Raw genomic sequence first — 6,000 nt, 5'->3', positions numbered from 1 at the left:
CGGTTGGGGGTATGCCTCCCTTCAGGCTGGGGGAGTAGCCCTCCTTAGGTCTGGTTGGGACTGACCGACCCATCCTCGCCGCTGAAGCAGCACCAGTTCCCCCTGTCCTGCGCGCTCCGATTAGAATCCGGAGTGGCCAGCTTTATCTCCACTCCTACATGGAGCAGTGTGGCGCTTCAGCAGGAGTCGCCATCTGGGCAGAGCTGACGCCACCACCACCATCCCTTCTCCCCTGCCCCGCAGCAGCTCCTCTGGACTCTCAGTGTGGAAAACCTTTATCTCACACTTCCTGGCTTTCCTGCTATAGTCTAAGACCCTACAGGCTCAGCATTACCTAGAGAAAGTGTTAAAATTCAGGTCCCAGGTGCCAACAAATAAGAGGCATAAACTGCAAGAGAAGCAAAAAGTTTATTTGACGTTTCAAGAATTGCAATGTGGGGGGCTGGTGTGGTGGTGTATTAGATAAGTTTGCATGCTCCGCTTCTGTCACCTCGGGTTCACTCGTTCCATCCCAGGCACAGACACTGCACCACTGATCAGGCCATGCTGTGGCGGCCTCCCACATAAAATAGAGGAAGATGGTTACAGATGTTAGCTGAGCGCCGATCTTCCTCAAGCAAAGAGAGGAGGATTGGCAGCAGATGTTAGCTCAGGGTCAATTTTCCTCACCCAAAAAGGAAATGGATTGTAATTTGAGAGACACAGATTTGAGTAGAAATTCAAATGTGCTCCAGTTACAAGACAGGGGCTGAGGGTTTTTGTGGGAAAAAAGGAGGAAGATGAGGTAAGTTGTATTAAGGAAGAGTTCACTGGTGCTCCATGAGGCAAGGCTAGGTTTATACTTCGTAGATTGTCTTGAGATTCGGTCGACAGGCGAAAAGCTAGACTTGTACTTCATTGACTGGTTAGTGATTTGGTCATCAGCAAAGTCCAATTTCATCAGTCCTTACAAGCAGGATATTCTTGTCCTTATTGACTTTTTGGAATGCTGGCAGTTTTCTCCAGTTTGGAAGATAAAGAACACAAGACACGCAAGGCAATTCTTCTGAAACGGCTGCTCCGCCTCTGTTTTAATATGGCTCCACTCATGTCATCTTTCACATTTTCCCCTTTTGATCAAGATCTTTCTCCAAAAGCATTGCTGATCACCCATCAGTGCATCGTTGGTCCCTCATTGCCAGGAAAGGCTTAGTCCCAGTATGTCATGTCCCACATAGGAGGGAAAGCAGTTTCCTTAGGCCCCTTTAGGCCAAATTTGAGGAACAAGAGCACCAGAGCAGAGCAGGGCTCTTGGGTCAAGTTCTTTTAAGGATAATCATCTTCTGCAGTTCCTTGAAGTTTCTCATGTGAAGTTTCCTAAGTCTTGGTAATTATTTCAAAGCACTTAGCAACCGTTATCTGAATGGTCTTTTTTATAACATTGAGACATGCAGAGGAGACAAAGTTTTACAACAAGGAGAATTCCTATAATAACAAACAAGATGCTAAGTCCAAATTAGGGAATCGATGTGAACCAGGAGGCAATGCCTGGGCAGCCAGCTAAAGAGATCAGAGAGCAACAGGATGTCAGTGGGCACTGCATTCAACCATTTGGCTTGTGCCTGAATTCTGTCCAGTTCTAGCTCTACCTTGCCAGAGGTGTTTACTCAAGTAAAACAAGAGGTGTTTACAAGAGTTACAAATGTCACCTCTTAAATCTCTGGAGGTTTGATTGGTTAGGCTAGAAGTTCTAGACACTGAGCATGATGAATTAGGGGAGGAATGGCAGAAAGATAGGTAATTAAACGTGCTAAAGGATTCTCTAGATTCATGTACAGAATGAGGCTTCTGATGACAAGGCCAATAGTCGGAAAGATTTCCCCTTTTGTAATAGATTGGGATATATGGATAAGAGTATTGTCTTTCCAAGAAAGATGGAGAAAATAAGGTAAGAAGCAACAGCAAGTAAGAGGTATACAGGCCTGGTCCAGCTGTCTTGGGAAAGCCATCTGCCTCAGCCATCAGCTGCTTCTCTTCCTAGTCAATTGGATTTGGAGATCTCCAGCATTTGTATGGGACCAAATGTCAGGGGGAGCCTTCTTCAGCTGTGAGCTGTATCTCCAAGGTTCACTGCCTTCTGGTTCTGCAGCAGTGTTGGTGGTTAGGAGCACCTGGTAAGGTCCTTTTCAATGGGGCTTAAGAGCTGTCTTTCTCTGATGATGCTTCCAGAATACCCAGTCACCAGGCTCTAGACTGTACCCAAGAGGACCCTTTAAATTGGAATCTGGGAAAGCTTCTTTAACCTGTTGATAATAGGCTCGAGCATAAGACATTAGAGACTTGTAGTAGCTGCTCATACTAGCATAAGACAACAGAGAATCAGAAGAAGATTATATACCAACAGACACTGATCTACTGGTGACCGTCCCATGTGGAGTCAGCTCATGGTTTCCAAAAGGGTACTGTGAACAGTTGGCAAGACCAAAAGTAATACCCTAGGCCAGGGGAGTCCTGTCCACAGGTATATGACAAAATCTCAAAGACAATTAACATGACTGGAATCCAATATTTACAAAGGTGCAAATATAATTTTTCTCTCTACCATTATTACCCTCATGTTTTTTTACGAAAGATAATCACAGTAAAACTAATTTGTTTATATTAAAAACTTGGCCTGATTATTTATGTAAGTGAAAATGAGAATACTCACTGAGAGTTTCTGAATTCTGTAGGGATCAGCTAGGGAGAAAAAGTAAATGTTTCATCTTTGTTCACAAAGGTATGTTACCTTTGATCACAAAGGATCAAATTGTTGATCACTTAGGAGAAAATATTTCTTTAAATCTGGAAGAACAAACCATTAGAACATCTTCCTCAGTTCACATAGTCCCATGTAATTTAATATTTTTTCTGCTTGAATCCAGTTTTCCATTAGTTTTCTCAACTTTGCCTGATGATTGAGGATGATAGGAACAGTGACAATTCCAAGAAGTTGGAAAGGTTTTTCGTTTAGCTTTGTATGATTTGCCCAGTGAAGTGGGTGCCTCAATCACTGGAGACTGTGAAAGGCAGACCCCAAGTGGGAAATAATTTGCCAGCAGTTTCTTTGCCATTGTGAGGGCATCAGCTTTGTGGCAAAGGAAGGCTTTAATCCATCTGGAAAACGTACATACAATAACAAGAACATAATAATAACCCATGCTAAGTAGCAATTGAATTAAATTTAGCTGTAGGTGCTTAAAGGATTCAGAGAGAGGAGTTTGAGACCTCTGGGGACAAAGATAGTTTTTCTTAATGCACTGTGGTGGGTGAAGGAATGTAAAAATGAAAAATGGGGTTTGTCAGGGAGCCGGGAAGAGCCAAGTGGCCTTCTTGGATTTCCCATAGCCCTGTCTGCTCATTTAATTTACCACCATTGTTTGCCCATCTTAATTTCTCTGATTCAGGAGCAGACTGTTGCCGTGTTAAAGGATTTCAGGCTGGCAAGAGTCTGGCAATGAAGGGTCAATTTTTTTCTTTTTGCAGAAGCAGAAGGAACTTCAATTACATGTGTCATAACTTTTATAGATTCTGATTCTGTTGTTACTGCCTTTGCATGAAATTCAGCTAAGGCACTTTCCTGATATTTAGTATGAGCCTCAATTTTGATGACAGACGTTTTATACCAGGACGTATTAAATATCCAGGAATTTCACATAATTTCTGGAACTTTTATAATATATAAAGACATAGCATAAAGAAAGCTTAATGTTATTTCCTACTTAACAATCCTTCCCATGTAATTCAACATGTCAGATAAGCCTAATTAGTTTTATATCCATCTTTTTACAAGGAGAGAGAATGAATCTTTTTCTTTTCTTTCTTTCTTTCTTTTTTTTTTGCTGAGGAAGATTCGCCTTGAGCTAGCATCTGTTGCCAGTCTTCCTCTGTTTTGTATGTGGGTTGCCACCACAGCATGGCTGCCAACGAGTGGTGTAGGTCCACCCCTGGGAACTGAACTAGGGCAACCAAAGCTGAGCACAGCAAACTTAACCACTAGGCCACGGGGCTGGCCCTGAGAACAAATCTTTTGAAATATTTCAGGGATCCTCTGTAAAATCCCAAAGTTAGCTAGAGTTCAAAAAAAGACTTCATTTAGAATCTGATTTAGGGAAGTTTGTCTAAAATATCAAAGAGATTTTAAAACACTTTCCTAACTAGATCACGGATCATTATAAAACTTAATATTTAATTATCTTGGTTTTTTTTTTAAAGATTTTATTTTTCCCTTTTTCTCCCCAAAGCCCCCTGGTACATAGTTGCATACTTTTAGTTGTGGGTCCTTCTAGTTGTGGCATGTGGGATGCTGCCTCAGCGTGGCCTGATGAGCGGGGCCATGTTGGGTGCCCAGGATCTGAACTGGCAAAACCCTGGGCTGCCAAAGCAGAGCGCGCGAACTTAACTACTAGGCCAGCCCCCTAATCATCTGTTTAACCAAAATGACAAAAAGATTTCAAAGACAAACACAGAAGGTTACATAGCTGCAAGATTTTAACTCTTTTAATAGAAAAGACTCAGCTTTTCTATTAAGCAAAGTAATCAAAGACCTGATAAAGACAAAACAGAGAATCTTTGTTTCCCAGGCAGACTACATTAAAGGTAAAGAAACTTTGTTTATAATTTCTTATTAAGAACAGACCAGGCGGCTGGCCCCATGGCCGAGTGGTTAAGTTTGTGCACTCCACTTCAGCAGCCCAAGGTTTCGCCAGTTCGGATTCTGGGCACAGACCTAGCACTGCTCATCAGGCCATGCTGAGGCGGCGTCCCACATAGCACAGTTACAAGGACCTGCAACTGGTATATACAACTATGTACGGGGGGACTTTGGGGAGAAAAAGAAGGAAAAAAAAAGAGAGAGAGAAGATTGGCAACAGATGTTAGCTCAGGTGCCAATCTTTGAAAATAAAAGAACAGACTAATAATCTGAGAAGACTTTGTCTTTTAATAGAGAGAAAAAACAAATTGTAATTTTTCACCAGTATATTTTGATATTAAAACTCATTTACTTAATTAAATTCATTCCAATCTTAGCCAGCTTGACCATGCATAAAACACTTTTCTCATGGTTCCTCTTCCACAAACCTCCTATAACTTTCTTTTTACATTCAGAATTTGTTCTTCATTCTTTTCGATAACGAATTTTACTTCTGGACCAATTTACTTTCTTCACAAAAATATCTCCATTCTTTATACCTTTTTTTACAGAAAACATACATTTCCTCAGGGCATAAGTTTTATTTTAATGTGGCACAGGACACGTTTGCTAATAGAGCCAGACATCTTTTAGTTTTGCTGTAATAAGAAGCCAAAAGTAGGTAAACTTAAACTTGTTCAGCAATTAATGTTTCAGTATTTTATGCTATTTGAAAATTATCTAGATATTTAATGAATTTTCCATCATTTAACTTAACTTGGTAAAACTCTAAAATTTCAAGTTACTAAAAAGATTTTTGGAAGCTATTTTCAAGTGCATATACCATAACACACAATTATTCTTAAAAAGTTTGCCTAGGGGCCAGCCCAGAGAAATATTGGTTAAGGTTGTGTGCTCTGCTTCAGGGCCTAGGGTTTGTAGGTTCAGATCCCAGGCACAGACGTACATACCATTCATGAAGCCATGCCATGGCAGTGTCCCACATACAAAATAGAAGATTGGCACAGATGTTAGATCAGGGCCAATCTTCCTCACCAAAATAAATAAATAAATAAATAAAAATAAAGAAATTCTATTGGAATTATGATTTTTAAAAAGTTCACCTAAAACCCTTTTTTTTTTTGGGGGGGGGGAAGATTAGCCCTCAGCTGACTACTGCCAGTCCTCCTCTTTTTGCTGAGGAAGCCTGGCTCTGAGCTAACATCCGTGCCCATCTTCCTCTAGTTTATACTTGGGACGCCTACCACAGCATGGCTGCCAAGCAGTGCCATGTCCGCACCCGGGATCCGAACCAGCGAACCCCGGGCCGCCGAGAAGCGGAACGTGTG

Source organism: Equus quagga, chromosome 5 (assembly GCF_021613505.1).
Source record: "Equus quagga isolate Etosha38 chromosome 5, UCLA_HA_Equagga_1.0, whole genome shotgun sequence".
NCBI lineage: Eukaryota > Metazoa > Chordata > Mammalia > Perissodactyla > Equidae > Equus > Equus quagga.
The sequence above is the reverse complement of the archived record's forward strand: the minus strand, read 5'-3'. Positions refer to the sequence as shown.